Here is a 20441-nt window from a genome sequence, read left to right as displayed (position 1 = left end):
TTGCTAGCTTGAAGCTCCTGATTGAAAAAGGTTGGTAATCAACCGTTTGAATTTGATTACCATTTGAAAAGCCTTAAATATTTTCTTTTTTTCTGTACCCGACCTCGCAGGAGATAGCGGCACGACCTTGGCGTCTTTTGAAAAGATTGACCTAATTTTGCTATCGACAGAGAAGCGTGGAAGAGTTTTGCCCACAACAGGCTAGCAATTTAAAAAACCGGGCAAGTGCGAGTCGGACTCGCGCACGAAGGGTTCCGTACCATAATGCAAAAAAAAAAAACAAAAAAAAGCAAAAAAAAAAGAACGGTCACCCATCCAAGTACTGACCACTACCGAAGTTGCTTAACTTTGGTCAAAAATCACGTTTGTTGTATGGGAGCCCCATTTAAATCTTTATTTTATTCTGTTTTTAGTATTTGTTGTTATAGCGGCAACAGAAATACATCATCTGTGAAAATTTCAACTGTCTAGCTATCACGGTTCGTGAGATACAGCCTGGTGACAGACAGATGGACAGACGGACGGACGGACGGACGGACAGCGAAATCTTAGTAATAGGGTCCCGTTTTACCCTTTGGGTACGGAACCCTAAAAATATCTACGCTAACCTTACTCGCGAAAAACGTAATATGTTACACATTCCCGTCAGGAAATAAGTCTTGTTATTTCCACTCCAAATCTCTACCCAGTGGTCCACTTTGTTGGCACAGTCCACAAAATATTTCCTAGTAAAATTTGCGCTCTGCTAGTTTTATTAAATCATTGCGCAGTCTAGACGTGACACAGCTTTCAGGGCAAAGACTAACTTTGTAGTTTGCTAAATTTATGCTGGAAAAAGGCCCTTGTTTACGGTCACTGAATGAGAAATAAGTTAACAATGAGACCGTGAACAATGGTGTACTTTTGTAAGTTATAAATGCCCGTCCATTTAAACAACATTAGCAATCTACATTGCCTTGCTTTATTTATTTTTAAAGAAGCCTAAGATTACAAAATGTCAAAGTAAAGAACGAATACACCTGATGGTATTTAATACTTTAAAAGTTCAAAGAAATAAAATTCAAACACGCGTCAAAAACATAAATATAAAGAAGTATTACTATAATTTGATATTAATTTATTACTAGTGCTGTATATATTTTTATTTATTGTTTTATAAATTCAAATTATAACTTACGTATTATACGTTTATATTCCCGCCAAACTGCTACGTAAATATACCTTTTACATTGACGCGGGGTATTTCTTAAGCATGTTACTTATACTTGAGAAAGTAGGCCATTCAAAGGCATGTATTTTGCATACCTAAGGTACCAATTCCATGGATTTTAATTGTTTATCTATATGATTCATGCTTGTGTAATGTGACTGTGCGTGATATTTTTAAGTTCTACAAACGCTCATGTAGTGTTTATAGGAAAACTGATGATCTCCCGCGCGTAACGGTTATCGCAAAACCTGTTTGAATTTGGAATTTGTTTTCGCTAAAATACGGTTGAAAGTTGAATGAGCATTCAATGGTTATTACGGCTTTTTGTGTATTAGGAAACTGTCTACAAATATGTAGCTGCTGCTGAAGTGAGTACGGTAAACAGGTCCAGGTTTCCACCGAAACCGCGCACCAATGAAAGGGTCGGCCTAATAAAATATTCCCGGTTTTGATTAATTACGCAAGTTTACTCGTCGACAGGCCTTTTGTAATTATTTAGACTAGAGATGCCCCGAATAGTGGTTTTGGCCGAATACCGGATACCGAATATTCGGCCCCTCTCTCAGCCGAAGCGCTGAATATTCGGCGACGAAATTGTCGGTATGACACATGCGAACATTTTGAGCCACAATTATTATAAAAAACTTCGCCAACAAAGCGCAACGTTTGCTAAGATATATTTGTTGTTGAACTGGATTAAATAAATGTACCTAGTTGGAGTCAATCAAATTACACACACCAAATTTTTGGTTATTTTTAATGTGTAATTTTTTTAGGTAGCCGCAACAGATATTCGGTAGTAGGCAACCTTCGGCCGAATACCGAATATTCGGCAAAGCGGCCGAATACCGAATAGTTGCCGAATATTCGTGGCATCTCTAATTTAGACATACTCTCGGTGTAGGCTGTAGAGCTGCGTCACCGAGCCTGCAATTTGATGACGCGCGGATTACGGTCTTAGCGGTTTTGGTATGACAAGGCTGTTTAGAATATTATTTATTTAAAATTTTAATTAACTATAATAAAAATAATAGTTTCCAGTCCTCCATGTGCTGAGCAAGATCCCGCCAATCCCCCTGGAATGTATCCAGGTCGTCCCACCATCTCTTTCTCGGTCTGCCTCTGCCTCGACTACCCTGCCTGCCTGGAAAGGGAGAGGGGAGGCCTTTGCCCAGCAGTGGGACACACACATAGGCTATGAAAAAAAATAGTTTTTATATACACGTTGGTAGCGAACAAAGACGCTCGACTGATGAAAGCGGTCACCACAGCCTTTCATTACCTGTTAAACCGTGGTATTAACCCCCAATAGTTTTTGCAAGTTGGCATAATATGTGCAAGTTCCCAATGTGGGAAATACTCGTAGTTTGACGTTTAGCGTCGCATGTAGAGTTAGGTAGATAGGAAAGAAATGAAAGTTTAATTTAGAAAAGTTATTTAATATCAATTAAAATAGGTTATAGCTAGGGCCGTGAGTCCTGTATAACTGAGCTGACACAGAACGAAATATCAAAATAAACTTAAACTAGGTAGATATGATAATACAGAAACTAGAATAACTAATTAAAGAAATCTGTTAATAGTTTCCATCCAGAAGTTTATTTTATAAAATTTCGTTTTCTACATCACTACACTGAAAACAAAGTCCTCCCACGCGTTTGTGTGTTTGTTTGTTTGTATGTTTATTTATTTCAATAAATATCAAATATACGCAAAAACTATTGCACGGATTTCATGCGGTTTTCACCTATAAATAATAGAGTGGTTCTTGAGGAAGGTTTAGGTGTATAATTTTTTAACCCATGCGAAGCTAGTAAAAATATAAGTAGTACTTATCTGAAAATTTCTCAATTTTTGCAATTTTTGACGGTACATCAGTAAAATCCAATATACCTCTTATTATTCTGTATTTTTTATGTAGGTATACAACTTATTTAAACACATAATGAGGCATTAAAATACCTACTAATACTCTCTCGGTACAAAAGCAAAACACATAAAATACTACAAAATAACGCGTAAAAACTTCCCCATTTTTGCCATTTTAACAACTTTGAGGGTACATTTTTATTAAATAACCGTACTTTTAGGTGGAAAAAACCGAAGCCCTCCCAAGGGAGAGATTCGCAGGGAATAAAAAGGGCCGATGAACAGATAGGAGCCGCTATTATGAGGGTCAGGGTCTGGGTCTTTAACGTACTGACAGGCTTGTTTTGATGCTTCTTTGACGTTGTTTCCGACTGAGTCACAGAATAAATAATAGTACCTAATATGTACAGAAGGTTCACTCTAACAAAACGCGTCTATCATGAGAGATACAGGCGGTGCGCGACAACTACTACTGCTAGACACCAAAACTGGGGTGGCCGCATGTACTTGTAGCGGCGCGACGAAATCGCGGACTGAGCCACGCCTGACTGCCCTATCGTTTCTACATCTATTAACTGTCGTATCTTGAAGTTCGAATTGGGCCGTGAGTTGATAATGAGACAATACATCAAGTTCACATTCAAGTTGCTACAAAATTGGAAGCATTGCTTCTGAAAGAAATTGACAAAGTCTGCAGTGCAGTCATCTCTCATTAAGGGATCTTACGAGTAGGCAGTTAAATTTACAACCACAATATTTCGAAAGTATGTATGTATTATGTCACTTTATTGCACCTAAACGGGTTTACATAAAGTCTCTTAATGCGTCTTAGTAATCTTAGGGGCACTTGCACCATCCTACTAACCCGGGGTTAAGCGGTTAAACCGTTAAGTTAGTGTCAAATTGCACTGGTAACCATGGTGACTCCAAGTTTAACGGGTTAACCACGGGTTATTGGAATGGTGCAAGTGACGCTAAGTGTTTATTATTGAAGTTAATGATGATAGATAAATATATAGATTATGGCAGATCAGCCGGCCTAGCCAAGGTTACAATCGCTATCGCTTCGACAGCGAAAAGCTTTATGTCTCTCCATCACTCTTCCATATTAGTGCAAAAGTGACAGTTGCGTTTCGATCGCTAAGGAGCGTAAGCGCTTGGCATCTTGGCTACGCGGCCAGTTCACTCCTAAACATTTTTTACAATTGAACAATCTTTTCTCACACTGTAAATTAAACTTTATGCAAATGGCACAAGGATTTTAATACATTGCTTAAATTGCAGCTGCTTTAATAATGCTTCAATCGTGACGTCTGAAACTCATATTTTATTCATATTCCGTAAAGGAGCGTCAATGATTAAGCCATGTATTCACTAAGAAACAATATTTCGTAGGTAACATAGAAATCTCTGGTAACGATCACATTTAATAGATTTCCCGCGTAAAACGCCGTTTTACATACAGCCTGCACATTCTTGTCTTTTTACGAGTTCATATATTTTTTCACGGTTATACACACACGGATACACTTTCTTGCCACTTACCGCATATATACGAAGCCATAAGGTAAGTACCCCTATTAACGAGGGGGTTAAGCAACTTTTACAAAGACAGCCAAAAATGAAACATAAGCTGGCTCTATATGGACAATGACATATTTTTTTATGATAGTTTGTATATCGAAATGTATATTTCATTCGTTTTTGGACTTGTTTTGGCCAGTTATATAGAAAAAAATAATTATTAAACCTAAAACGTCGAAATCGCCTATTACCGTCGTAATTGATCATTGCTACCCAAATACCGCGGATAAGGGTTCCTTTTTACGAGGGTAAATAAACCCATCGCATTTTTAGTTCCTACTTATATTTATTTGACAATAGTAGTTAAATAAATAGTAAGTATAATTTTTAATCAGATTTCCAATCATAAGATTTAATTAATATTTTTTTGGTTTTTCTATAAGGAATAATAAGAGAATGTTTAGTAAAACATAATTATGAAAGTGAATTCCGTCTACTTACACCTACTAACTACACTTAGATAATAATATATATGTGGTCGTATCAAAAATACATGCTGTATATAAGTATCTACATATAATAATATAAAATAAATAAATATAAGGGGACATCTTATACAGATCCAAACCATAGCCCCAAACTATGCAAAGCTTCTACTATGGATACTAGGCGATGATATACATACTTATATTATATAGATAAATATACATTTATAAAATAAAAATAATAATTCAGCCTATATACGTCCCACTGCTGGGCATACTTGTATACCTACATATAAATCACCCATGAATTAGGAACAAATATCTGTGTTCATCACACAAATAAATGCCCATCAACATCCAATGATACAAGATATGTGAAATCAAATATTAAAATAAATTATTTTTTGATATACTGCATCCATTATTAATAATAATAAGACATAATCCAAACATTATTTTAAATTAATTAAAAACCTAACTTAAATATAAACTAAATATATATAAAATAAACAACCTACTGAAACCCGTCCCGGGCTGCCCCCGACGCAAAGGTGCCCATCACGCTCGCTGCGTTGCCGCGTTGAATTGCGATTGTATGTTGGTGTATTATATGTTCTACTTAAAATAATACAATAGGTTTTATAATAATTATATTATGAACCTATTCATTTCCTACCAAAGTTGTAGGTGGGTCGGTATTAGGTTCCCATACATCTTATTACCGAGTGATGTCTTTTGTAACCATCGTTAAACGATTTAATTCACATTATTGTAAAACTCATTTACGAGTAATAAAAATAAATAACGATCGCGTATATTTTGAACACAATCAAAATGGAAGATACTAAATATTACGAAACATTGTATAAAACAGATTTGACAGCCATGCTTTTGTTTTTATATCAATATTTAAACAAGATTCTCATATAATGGTTTCTATGGAAACCCCCAGTTAAGTGCTTAAAACTGTTGTCAAAATTAAGAGTTCTTGAATAGATTTCATACCACGTTAATAGCTCTTTAGCTTTATAGATGGTTAAATATTTCAATAACATTAAGAGTTAAGGAAATATGTATTTACATATGAATATATACTCCTTCGAACTTAAAATACCGTTTCCGCTATTACCGATGTATACCTCGAAATTAGGAACTACACCAAAAAATGGAACTCAACACCGAGGTTTTTAATTTTCAATTTTTTACTATTGGTAAGCAAATATTTTCAAATTGAGGATTAGGGAACCATAAATATTATAATTAAGAAATGTTATAAAGTCTTAGTCTTTCTATAATATTCACCATTACTATGAAAATCACTGAATAAAATACGCGTTTGCTTACTTGAGGTGTTGCGCGTTAGTATGGAGCATTCAAATCCTGCGCCCCCGATGAGTTAGTTTACGGTTTTCGAATTGTTTACTTTGTGTTTCTTTACTAGTGCTATACTTATTCGACAGTCAATAGAGAAGGCTTTATTTGTGTGTACTTCAATTTTAAAAAGATTCAATAGGCTTTCTTATAAAACTCTTTTTTGTACACACCGCGGTAATCAGTGCCGATTTTAATGGGCTCGTTAATAGGGGTACTTACCTTATATGGCGGATATGATATTTAACTCTATTGACAGCTATTAAAGTTCAAATTTCAACAAATATTTTTTATTACATGCAGATTAAGATGCGTTTTCTGATGGTCCCTTCAAAATATTTTATGCGAGTTTGTCCTGTATGTATATAGGTATTATGTACTGTTATATTATGTAAACGACGTCGACGTTCATATCCCAATTGAGTGTTTGTACAAGCAGGGAGTTTTTAAATTAACGCGTATTTTTTTTCGTTTCGACTTGCAAATCATTTTACCCTATAGCAACTGCCTCGCTTTATATTCCCGTAAAATTGGCACAATACACACAATTTATTCACCAAATAACCCATTTGAGCGCCAATACAAAAAACAATAAAGATAATCCCATTAATTACCATAAATTCTCAACTGTCGCGTTGCTTCAATCGAAATTCGTCCTTAAAATGTTACAGTGAAAGTCCAATTTCCCAGTTGGTGATTCTTTGGAATTATTTGTATTGCAAAACGAAAGCTAATAGTCCTGGTCCTGACTTAATTCTTAAAGCGACGAGTCGGCCTTTCGAGCAATCCAGTGGATGTATCGCAATTCGCAGCGATTAAAGTGCCCAAAAATAACTAAACACGCCCCAAACTGCCTTGACAAAAAGGTGTCCTGGTAAGGGCATTTATTTGTATGATGATACAGGTATTTGTTCCTGAGTCATGGTTGTTTTCTATGTATTTAAGTATTTATATATTACATATATCGTTGTCTGAGTACCCACAACACAAGCCTTCTTGAGCTTACCGTGGGGCTTAGCCAATTTGTGTAAAATGTCGTATAATATTTATTTATTTATTATTTATTTATTTATTTGTCAGCTTTTTGGCTACTTCGTTTTATATTCATGATATCATATTCGTATCTTCAATGACCTTGACACTCGGAGCATTTTGAGAATTTGAGTTTCTTTTATAAGTGTGCCGTAGTCAAGATCGAAACATTACTAGGGACTTACTGCTTACAAGGTCTAGTCTTCCTTCAGGGTTGGATGGTAAAGTGATAAACGCTTTCGCTAAAACGTTAAAATCTGCCCAAATACTTGGAATACTTGGATAATGTAGGTTAGCCACACCCAAACCTGCTTTTAAATGCAACCTGGAAGGCGCTAAGATGATGTCTGTACCGAATTCTAAGGGGAAAATTTATGAGCGTTAATTGCATACTTATTATTGATAAAAAAATAATTACATTGCTTTAAATTCGTAAGGCCCGGTGTTCTTGTACAAGTACAAATTATGTTCGAGTTTGGAACTACTTAAAGAAATAAAAGATACATAGTTCCAAATTTAAAAGCGCAAAGATTGGCTTAGATTCCAACGATTCGCCTCGAGTAAGCAACTGTAACATCTGAAGGGATGTCGTATAAAGGGTTTATAGGGCAGATAGGACGGCAATGTTTGACTCTATTGATTGGGCGCCAGTGCAACCGGCCGGAAAGTGGAACTTTGTTAGGCTTTGTCGGGCTATATGAAGTGGAATCTGTTTTATCGGTGCGTTTTACTTTGGCATGTATCTATTTGAATTTACTGTGTTCTATACACCGTGTTTTTTAGGGTTCCGTACCCAAAGGGTAAAAATGGGATCCTATTACTAAGACTCCACTGTCCGTCCGTCAAATTTTCGCAGATTATTCATTTCTGTTGACACAGAAAACGGTCCAACACAGATATTGATAATATTAATCTGTGTTGAAAAAATCATTGCTCGAGCATCAAAACCCACGGAGGAAACAGTCGAGTACGTTTGTATGGAGAAATGACCACTCCTGTTGGCTCTTAAGTCCGCCATTTGTATTTTCATGTATTGTGCAATAAAGATTAAAATAAATAAATAAATAAACATTGGGCCAGCAAGTTGCTAGACAAATTATTTACAGGCTATAACTACGCAGATAGGTAATCGCTTTTTTTCGTTATCTAAATAATGAGAATATTCTTACATTACAAAGAGATAAAAGATCATATTTTACAAACAAAGAGCAGTAATTTAGGTAACAAATGAAAAATAGCTCAAAGTTCATGATGCCCTCAACGCGTCCTTTGTGATCCTAGCTACTCTGAAAGCCCGCTGTCCTAATTATAGTACAAATGTTAAGTCGAATAAGTGCTGTTTTACTCGCTGCTCGGTGTAAGCCGGCTTATTTCCTTTTTTTGTTAATTTTATCCTAGTGAGTATACCTAAAATGGATTTTTTTTTACATTTTTAACTAAACATGCACGTTTTGAATCTATTTTCAGAAGCTTACAATTCAATGGTGTCCCATATAACCATTCCAGTCGCAGAATCATCAAAGTGGTAACTAAATGTCAGATGTGTCGTAACAGAGTCCACACAATGTGTCTAGAATTGTTTCGAAACAAAGTGTCGTCGCCGTGTCTACACTTTTCCGTAACAAGGTGTCGACACATTTGTGTGCACTTTGCGTGCGGTTTGCGACTAAATCTGACAGCAAATTTGTGACAGCAAATGTCAAAATAAAATACCCCTTGAAAACCAAGGTTTGTCAAACTACTATTAGTGTCTCGTGTGCTCGTAATTCTAGTAAGTCATCATGGGCGATGCGAATGATAAAAATCGACCAAAACCATATAAACACCCAACACCCGTCAACCTTTTACAGAAAAGTTTTTAAAGAAATGCAATACGCTACTAGGTCAGGCAACGAATGCTCAAAAAAGTTGTAGAGGGAAATGCTCGGAACACAATTTTTGACTCCGTAACTTGATTTGGACAAGTTAGGAGGTGAACATATCAAAAGTCCTCGGCCGTAGCCCTTGAGCGGGGGGGAGAGAGGGGGCTTTGAAGGTCCCATTTTCCGGTTTTTCGATTATATCTCGGAAACTATGCATCTTAGCGACATGGCCACTTATACAAAATGAAAGTTAATTTAATTTGTTACAAGTTTATTTAGTCAATTTTTTCCATATATTGAATAGTTTTTGAGATATCCGCTCTTGAAACTTTATTTAGGGCTCTCAATTTTATCTTGATCTCTACATCAGTGAAGGTGCTAGGCCGTGTTCCACAAAATTTAAAAACAATTTTTTTAGGCTTCCGTACCTCAAAAGGAAAAAATGGAACCCTTATAGGATCACTCGTGCGTCTGTATGTCTGTCCGTCTGTCACAGCCTATTTTCTCGGAAACTACTGGACCAATTAAGTTGAAATTTGGTACATATATGTAAATTAGGGACCCAAAGACGGACATGTAACGTAAACAAATTGATTTTATACCCAAAAAATTACCATTGCCCCCCCCCCCCCTTTATCTCCGAAAATACTAGGTCTCAAATTTTGAAAAAAATACACAAAATAGTCCTTTACCTATCACGATTATTAAGATGACAGGAAAACCTATTAGAAATGTGCAGCCAAGCGCGAGGCGGACTTAATGTACGGAACCCTTAATACGCGAGTCCGGCTCGCACTTGGCCGGTATTTTTTAAACTCCTCTTGACGCTTAACCGCTGAACCGATTTCGTTGAAATTTGGTATAGAAATAGTTTGCGTCCCGGAACAGGACATAGGATAGATCTTATAACCAAAATCATCTTTTGAAGGTGTGAAAAGTGGCGTGAAAATTTGTACGGAAAATCAATAACCGCTGAACCGATTTATATGAAATTTGGGATGGTCTACAATTCTACATCTTTGATTTAGTTGAAAATGATAAAAAACATGACTTCAAACCTAAACTTAAACAGTAAGTATTAACTTCAAGAATTCAATTCTGAATTCCCCCCTGCACCACATTTCACAACTTTAAAGGATGATTTTTGAGATAACTAAAAGAAAGTATTTTAATAAGTTTATATGTTTTTACTTCGGAATGGTGTCAATGTGATACCATAACTAAATTTGGTACTGTGAATTTATACGAAAACGATACCAAACATGGCCTCGTAGCTTTACTGATGTAGAAGTCAAGATAAAATTGAGAGCCCTAAATTCTTATTACTTGGCCTAACTTGTGTAGAAGGAAAAGGAAAAATAAAAGTCTTCGGCAGGAATATAAGACACAACTATAATTTTTAGAGTTACTATTTCAATCATCAAACATAAACATACCTTGATTATATTATTCTAGTGAGATACGCATAGATAAAAAAAACATTAAAAAAATTACAAGGTCGAAATGCCACGGAGCTTGTGTGAGTTATATGTGAAAAATAGAAACTTTTATGACAAAAAAATCTGGACACAATTTAAGAATCATCCAATTGCGTCGAGGAATCATCAGTATTTTTGCTTGTTTCATTACCTCCTTGCTTCTTTTTTTGTCCTTTGTATTCTGTAGCAATTGGTTAGTTCTGAAAATAAAGATAACTTGCGTCGTCACGGATGTCGATTTATAGGTTTTAGGGAGTGCAGAATTCGAAAATGATGACCATTTTATAAGCCAAGATGGCGGCTACGCATTTTGTCATAAAAGTCGTCATGAATATCGTTTTATAGGTTTTAGGAAGTGACAGGTCCAACAATTGTCTACATCACTGTAATTGACGTCACAGGCCTCCATGGGCTACGGTAATCGCTTACCATCAGACGGGCGGTGTGGTTGTTTGCCACCAACATGTTAATTAAAAAAAAACTCCACTATATCGTCAGTTCATAAGTACTTATTTTGCGAAGCTAATGACATTTGTCACAAGAAATACGACAATAATTGTCACGAAATTCCGACACATAACTCAAGAATTACCGAAAGATCTTTGAAATCTTGTGACAATTTTCATCATTATCATCATAAACATCGCAAGAGAAATACCTGTTTTTTGCCGATATAATAAAGTTTTTAAAAATAATACAATGATGGTGACAAACAGGAATACGGCCCGCCCGATGGTAAGCGATAACCGTAGCCCATGGATGCCTGTGACGTCAGCAACAATGAGACTTGTCGAAATGTCGCACCTGTCACGTTACGTCACATTGTCACGCCAGGGAATACATCTGAAAATTGTGTGTTCCCATTTGTCCCCATCCCGATAAGGTGGGAAAAAATGGGAAATATTTACATGCAAATCCTATTCCATCTGTTCCCTACGGAGATAAATGGGAATACATCCGAAAATTGTGTGTTCCCATTTGTCCCCACCCCGATAAGGTGGAAAAAATGGGAAATATTTACATGCAAATCCTATTCCATCTGTTCCCTGCGGGGATAAATGGGATTACATCCGAAAATTGTGTGTTCCCATTTGTCCCCACCCCGATAAGGTGGGATAAAATGGGAAATATTTACTTTCAAATCCTATTCCATCTGTTCCCTGCGGGAATAAATGGGAATACATCCAAAAATTGTGTGTTCCCATTTGTCCCCGTCCCGAAAAGGTGGGAAATATTTACATGCAAATCCTATTCCATTTACGTACAAAAATGTCCCCCTGTCAACTTTCAATCGAGATTTAATCGATAATTTATTCGATTAATATTCAGATTAATGCAATTTCAATCTATGTTAGGTCGACTAAATTAATCGCGATTAAAATATGAGGATTAACTTTTTTATTTCATTAATTAGTCGAATAAACAGTTAGTCGATTAATGCCCTCATCTCTGACCACGGCATGGCTCTTACACTTTGAGAATATCTGAAAACGAATGAACACAAGGAGCCATTTTGCAAATCCAGTAACTTTGTTATTACTTTTGACAGCGCGTGTCATGTGTCAACACAGAGTCGACACAAAGTCGAAACATTTGCGACTACTTTGTGACTGCAATATTTGTCAGCCTTAAACCATATTTATACATCATAATTAACAAGTTTCGTAGTATGTAAAGCGTTATTTCTGTTATTTAAGTATAATATACGCATCGAAGTACTAAAAATGCATCAAATAATATAGTTATGAACACAGGCACTGAGAAGTAAACAATTTCATTTCCGGCTAAACTAAAACAATGTGGTGGCGCGTTGATTATATTACACTTAGTTTATCAAATCACTCGAGCAGTTTAATTCCCCATAATAATTTAAGTCCTATTGTAATATAAATGCAAACAATATATAATTACGTCTTGTAATCCGTTTTAGAGATGGCGTATTAATGTCACTTATTTTTATTTAACTATTTTTCCATCTGACAGTTTCCATTTGACAGGAACAAAATGAACGAATGAACGAATGATTTTGGCATAAAGTAGTCGCAAACCCGAAACAATGTGTGCACACGGCGACCACACTTTATGTCACTTTGTGTCATGTGTCGACCCTTCCCCATTTCTGGTAACTGTGTCGACACGGCGACGACTCTGCGACTGGAATTGTGACCGAAACAGACGGTGTCGACACAAGATGTGTCAACACCGCGTCGTAACGGCGACTAGAAATGGTTGTATGGGGTGTTTAGAAATCGCCTGTCAAACTGTAAATTGCCGTTGAGAATCGTTTTCAGTCATCCGTTAAGTAGTTTGTTATTTGTTTGTTGTTATGCGGTTCTGGCTAGAGATGCACCGGATATTTGGTTACTATCCTGTATCCGGCCTTTCCGGCCGGATACCGGTTAGTGACCTACTATCCGGCCGGATACTGGATAGTAAAATTGCTTGATTACGGAGAATTGGATTTAGGAAACAGTCTTGATCATAATCGTACTTGTTTATTAGGTTATAACAATTTAATCATTCCACTGACTTGCACGCGCACTCATTTCGAACCTAGAAATGTGTCCGCGCGAGCGTTCACTAGGAAACAGGTCAAACCTGCGGAATCACCTGTAAAACCGAAATGTAGGTATAGTTCCGCTGGCCGAATATTCGGCGGACGGATACCGGATATTCGACCGATGGTCAGGCCGAATATCCGGTATCCGGTATCCGTTCAAACAACTATCCGTTGCATCTCTAGTTCTGGCACTATCACAAACAATTCTCTAGGGACTTTCATATTGATTGTCACTGTGACAAGCCGAATATTCGGCGGACGGATACCGGATATTCGACCGATGGTCAGGCCGAATATCCGGTATCCGGTATCCGTTCAAACAACTATCCGTTGCATCTCTAGTTCTGGCACTATCACAAACAATTCTCTAGGGACTTTCATATTGATTGTCACTGTGACAAGGTACGAAATGGGTCGGAAATTAAAGGCTCTCTATTGTTTCCCAAAAAGTTTTAAGTGATAATGTATTGTTTCTCCGAAGTTTCGTTAGTCATAATTTGTTTTTCAAAAGACAGGGTTGAGTGGAGAAAGAGGAGAAAGCAGTGAGACACTTAGCCAGGCTAACAAAAAAAAAATTGTTTTTCTGTAAGAAACGCGTTACTATACATAATTGCCATAAAACAAACCTAACCTATCTATAGGATATCTATAGGATTTATTAGTTAACGGTTTCAGTTTTAGGACTACTGATAATAATTATGACAAACAACACATTATGACTCAAGACTTTTTGGGAAACAAAGGGATATAAGATATAAGCCCACCTAATTTTCTATTTATATAATTTTATTACTACGAAAACTACATCCGATTTTGGGTTATTTTTTAGTCACAACCAGAAATTAAAAATACATTCTTAGTTTTTCTAAAGCTAGACCAAATCTGCAGCGATTTTGATAGTATACGCTGTGCAAGTGTTAATACGTCATACATTCCATAGAATTTATACGTTTAAAATAACAATTGCACTGTGTGCTATCAAACTCGCTGCAGACTTTTCTTGGTCTAACTGTATCTGTGTATGATGACCAAGTTTCTTGAATCGATTTGTTTTTAAACCTAATGAAATTTAACAACTAATGAATGCTTATATCCTACAATGTTCTCTCTTGGACACACTAAAACTCATGAAATAAAACTATTGAAACAAATTATATACCACCACCACCATGAACCCTGTAAAGGGTTCGAAACATCTGGATTGAATGATCGAATTTAAGCTGTTGTGAGACATACTAACATTGAAGCCGCAAGCAAGCCGCAGCGAGCCGCAGTACGCGATACACAGCCGTCGTGAACGCTGCTCGCACTGTTAGTACTTGAGAAAGGAGACCTAGGCTCTCCGAAACATGTCGCGCGAGTGACTAAAACAAGTGAGTCTAAACCGTAAAATTATTCAATCTGGATTGAATATACGCGATATAGGTAATCCTTTTCAATAGTTTTATTTCATGAGCAACTACGCGGTAACCGAAGACAATACACTAAAACTTCTTGAGAATTTCTTGTATAAAAACGCTATAGTGTAGTATAGTATAATAACGCTAGCGCATAGTGTATAATAACGCTAGCTACATGTATGCTAATAAGTTCTAATTTAACTATAAGTATGTTATATTATATACTTTAGGTCTTAATTAATTAGATATGTACTAAGAATTAACGCATGTCGTGTTTACCTATAATTTGATAGACACTTATTCATGTACTTATGGCTTTTAGTAGTAGCGGTTGACCAAAATCAGCTGCAAATGGTGTTAAAGGTATGAAAATCGGCACGATTAATCTTTAGGTCATTTGAATCAATTTGACCCGTAGCACCAAAAAATAAAAACAAACGGAAAGGAGTTATGACGTCATCTTTTTTTGTATGGAAAAATAAAAAAAATTGTTCAGAAACCTATCGTGTATGGAATTAAATGAAAGGGCGTTTTGAGCCGGTTCTAAAAATATATCACATTATTATATTTCCGTCACTTGCATTCAATTGAAATAAAAATAATTTTCAAAACATACCAAGTTTGGGCGCCTCCAGATACGAACCCGTTGAATTATTTTTTGCAAAATATACCTCAAGTAATACCCAATATCCTCATATTTAACCCCAAGAAATTAATTTCGAAAATATTTAGTTTTAGTATTATTTTTTAAATGTTTATTATTACAAATTGTAATCTAATCTGTGTTCATCATCATCATCACATAAATAAATGCCCTTACCAGGGCTTGTATATATTTGTATATGGGCATTTATTTATGTGATGATGATGATGAACACACAAATAAATGCCCTTACCAGGATTCGGACCTGGGACTGCCTGCTTCATAGGCAGGGTCACTATTGACTAGGCTAGGAGGCCATTTCATTGATAGATTGATAGATCACAATTTGTAATAATAAAAAAAAATTAAAATAATACTAAAACTAAATATTTTCGAAATTAATTTCTTGGGGTTAGATATGAGGATATTGGGTATTACTTGAGGTATATTTTGAAAAAAATAATTCAACGGTTTCGTATCTGGAAGAGCCCAAACTTGGTATGTTTTGAAAGTTATTTTAATTTTAATTGAATGCAAGTGACGGAAATATAATAATGTGATATATTTTTAGAACCGGCTCAAAATGCCCTTTCATTTAATACCACACACGATAGGTTTCTGAACATTTTTTTTTATTTTTCCATACAAAAAAAAGATGACGTCATAACTCCTTTTCGTTTGTTTTTTTTTTGGTGCTACGGGTCAAATTGATTCAAATGGCCTAAAGATTAATCGTGCCGATTTTCATACCTTTAACACCATTTGCAGCTGATTCCCGAATTTCAGGTTGTACCGCTATCGCTATTTTATCTGTAATTTCTGTAGTGTTGTAACTGTTGGTAAACCTTTAAAAAAAAAACTCATCGCAATTTGTCAAAAAGTACACTCAGCTACTAGCAATCGAAATAAATAATAAATGAGAAAGACTCCACAGCGGCGGCCATTCGCTAAATTGAGACGGAGGAGGAAAGCAGATGGATAAAGCCTGTACTGCTTAAATTAAATACGTGTCCCGGGGCCCGATTTGTATTGCATGTGTACGGAAAAAACCTATACCTATGTATACCTATGTATACCTATGTATACACGTATTATACGTGTCGTTTTTCCGTCACGTCCGTTCCGTCACGTGTATAGACACGGTGTGACATGACGAAACCGAATAATTTCAACAGCGTATTCTTGATCATATTTAGAGACAAAAATGTCCTGTAAACTTTTTTGAAATTCGCCTAGTTTCAGAGTACGAAAAAAATATGTTCGGTTTCCTCATGTTACACCGTGTATAATGCATGTTCAAAATGGGGCGTAAAAAGATGGTAATTTTAACTGTAGGTACATTTATACGCTAAACGTGAGTGTGACGATTTGTCACTGATTTCATTTTCTATCAAGCAAACTTTTGTACTTTCTATATGTGGAATATATGTAAGTACACGCCATCAGATATATCGGAACGGCCAGGGTGCTCACAAAAATCTGGACACGCCTCTATTGTCATGGCGTTAGAGTGAGTGTTCAGATAATCTTGAGCACCTCGGCCGCTTCGATATATCTGATGGAGACTGTACATGCGAAGTTTAATTTCAGACCTACCGTTTCGTACCTTCTCACAGTGACAATCAATATGAAAGTCGTCAAGGAACCTCTTACGGCTCGATTCCGGAAATGAATTAGAGATTAACTAGATACGATATAGTAAATATATGTGACGTTCCACGGAAAAAGGTACCTTATGGCGGCAGGCGCCGCGATTCGGGAAATAAATTAGAAATTCACTAGATATGAAATAATAAAGATAATTGTGACGTTCCACGGTATAAGGTACCTTATGGTGGCTGGCGCTTACGTCGCATAGCGCCGTATTAATATTGGAGGGGCGTTAATAATAGCGTAAGCGCCAACCGCCATAAGGTACCTTTACCCATGGAACGACACATATCTTTACTATAATAATATCGTATCTAATTAATTTCTAATTCATTTCCCGAATCGCGCCGATACTATTGTCACTGTGACAAGGTACGAAATGGTACTAAAATTAAATTCCTTGACCGTAATAATACTAAAATGAACCGTACATATGTACCCGGGTATGTCCTTAAACTACGTCCAAGACCACCGGTGGACGGGCAGCAGCGTCCCTCAAACTCGGTGTACTCGACTGCGATCGCCAACCCGCCTGCCAAGCGTGGCGATTATGGCATTCACCCCCCATCATGCAGAGCACAAAAAAACCACGGCCCCGAGGTTCCGGCGACCCCCGGTGCTCTATGGTAGCGGTCAGGGCATTAGCGGGGTAAGGGGGAGGCCTATGTTTAGCAGTGGACGTCTTATGGCTGAGATGATGATGATGAACCGTACATATGTGGGTACAGTTGGCACCTACATACGAGTAAAAACCTGTACAGGGGCGGTGGCCAAGATGACAATTTTTTTATCGAGAAAATTCACAAAATTTCTATAAAATCTAAATACTTAATAATTTTTAAAAGTTGTTGAAAAAGAGTGTCGCCGTTTGAGGAGTACAATCTATGTTTTAATTATTTGCTCGTGTTACAGGCCCCACCCGGTATAATAAGTAATGTAAGTAATATGAGTGTCTTGAAGTGACATTTAATTAAAATGTGCGGATTTTAAGCTCTATTTACAAGTGTAAGTACACAAAACGCCTCGCCTGGTTTCTGGAATCCCAGACTGACAGCCTATAAAGCAGAAAATGACACAATAATGTCTTACATTAACGGTATATAAAATAAATAAAACTGGTAAGGGCATTTATTTGTATGATGATACAGACATTTGTTCCTGAGTCATGGTTGTTTTCTATGTATTTAAGTACCTATATATTATATATATCGTTGTCTGAGTACCCACAACACAAGCCTTCTTGAGCTTACCGTGGGGCTTAGTCAATTTGTGCAAAAAATGTCCTGTAATATAAAAAATAAATAAATAAATAAATATTTGGGGACAATCTTACACAAATCGACCTAGCCCCAAACTAAGCAAAGCTTGTACTGTGGGTACTAGACGACGATATACATACGTATATAGATAAATACATACTTATATACATAGAAAACAGCAATGACTCAGGAACAAATATCTATGTTCATTACACAAATAAATGCCCTTACCGGGATTCGAACCCGGGACCATCGGCTTCATAGGCAGGGTCACTACCCACTAGGCCAGACTGGTCGTAGGTATATAGGTACGTATACCGTTAATGTAGACATTATTGTGTCATTTACATTTACTAATTTGAGAAGAAAAAAAAAACATACATCTAAATTGAGATGAAAGAGAAAAAAAAACGGCTGAATCCTGCCGGCTTAAATTAGCTAAAATTAAATACATGTTCCAAGCCCTGATTTATGAAGCTTGTTTGTGTATGAGTACGGAAAAGCAAACGAAAAGGGAATTATACTTAATCACGTCTGTTGGCTTATTAGAAAATGAAATGATGGAAGTCAAAAAGGCAACTTCTTATTTGTTTGTCAATATAAATTACTACTAAGTAAACATCAGGCGGTCTTATTGCTGAAGAGCGATCTCTTCCAGACAATCTTAAAAACTTATTGTAATCATATGGTTACGTGTTATTCTGAAAAATATAAGGCGCTAGTCAAGAAGTGTCAACCCAAGTTATCTAAACTTTCCAATAGGTTATATTATTATTCAATATCTCCAGTATGTAACACAGATAATTTTTAAGCTTGTATTTTTTTTATTTGAAAATAATTTATTTACAAACAAGATATATAGGTACAGCTTGTTTATAGATTTGCCCCCTTATTCATAAACGCGCTACAAACGTCAATTAACTAATAATCGTTTGTCCTTACCTGTCATTTTGACTTACGTATTTGTAAGAAAGGGATAAAACATAATTTAACTAAATCAGGCCCGTAAAGTTTTATGAATAAAGGGGGTTGGTTGTTAACTGTACGCATGGGGTAAGTAAGTGGACTCATTCAATCAATTTTATTCTCTCTCTGCACCAATTTTACGTTGTTTAATCCTCAAATATACTGGAGAGAACGCAGCATTTCGATTTGCAAGAAAGTTTATTTAAAAAGAAAAATATCTTTATTAGTTACTTGTTTGCTTGTGGTTTATTGATAAGTATTTTCTTAAGACTAATTTGTTTAGAATGTACTTCTACAATATCTATCTATATAGAAACATATTATTAATAATAATAACCTAACAAACACGAATGTAGAGTAAAGATTTTTTAATGAAAAATACAGGTTAACGATATTACATAAATCTGTTCAAACAGAATTCTCGTATTACAATATATTAACCGTTATTATTCTACTTATTTCAATATGTCCCTTAGAAGTTTTAAAGTAAAAACATTTTGCCGCCAACTTATCCGACAAAAATAAACAACATTTCAAACACGTCAATTCCGAGTAACATCAGCCAGCCGTAAATAAAACAAATAACTCACCATAGAACATGGAACAATTCCTAGTACACTATATACAACATATTCACAGTTTCAACATTTCCACACAGCACTGCACACGTGGGGAGAACGGGGCGGAGCGACACGATCGCGCGCCGCGGCTACCGGACAGCGTATGAAGCTGAATCGAGCCCCGCTCCCCTCGCGACATAAAAATATTTATATACGTGCGTTCGACAGCAATTTGGTAAATAGATACTTAAATATATTTTATTATTCATGGAGAAGGTACCTGAAGAATGTACTTGTTGAAAGTGCTACATAGGTAGTAGTCATGTTAGCTTAAAAATGTGCTATAAAAAGCTACAAAAGTAAAAAATTCTCTTTATAAATTATGTAGGTATCTCCTGCACCAACATTTGTCTCTGTTTGACCCAATGGTTGACTGGTAGAGAATGCCTTTAGGCATTAAGTCCGCCATTTGTACATTTTTCCTGTGCTTGTGCAATAAAGTTTAAATAAATAAATAAATAAAAAACAAACATTGACAAAATTAGTTTATGTTTTGTGTTCAACTCTAAGGT

The 20441-nt window shown here is 36.1% G+C and overlaps 1 protein-coding gene across 2 annotated transcripts in view; it reads right to left on the bottom strand.

The window, feature by feature from the left end:
• LOC134670644 (leucine-rich repeat-containing protein 24-like) overlaps positions 1-20025 on the bottom strand; it is a 70842-nt gene extending 50817 nt beyond the window's left edge. For both annotated transcript variants that reach the window (XM_063528454.1, XM_063528455.1), the window contains exon 1: positions 19900-20025. The gene's annotated coding sequence lies outside the window, so the exon portion shown is untranslated. The remainder of the gene's footprint in view (positions 1-19899) is intronic.
• Positions 20026-20441: the final 416 nt, after the last annotated feature.

This window comes from Cydia fagiglandana, chromosome 14 (assembly GCF_963556715.1).
Source record: "Cydia fagiglandana chromosome 14, ilCydFagi1.1, whole genome shotgun sequence".
Lineage (NCBI taxonomy): Eukaryota > Metazoa > Arthropoda > Insecta > Lepidoptera > Tortricidae > Cydia > Cydia fagiglandana.
Note: the sequence above shows the minus strand (reverse complement) of the source record. Positions and strands in the feature narration are given on the sequence as shown.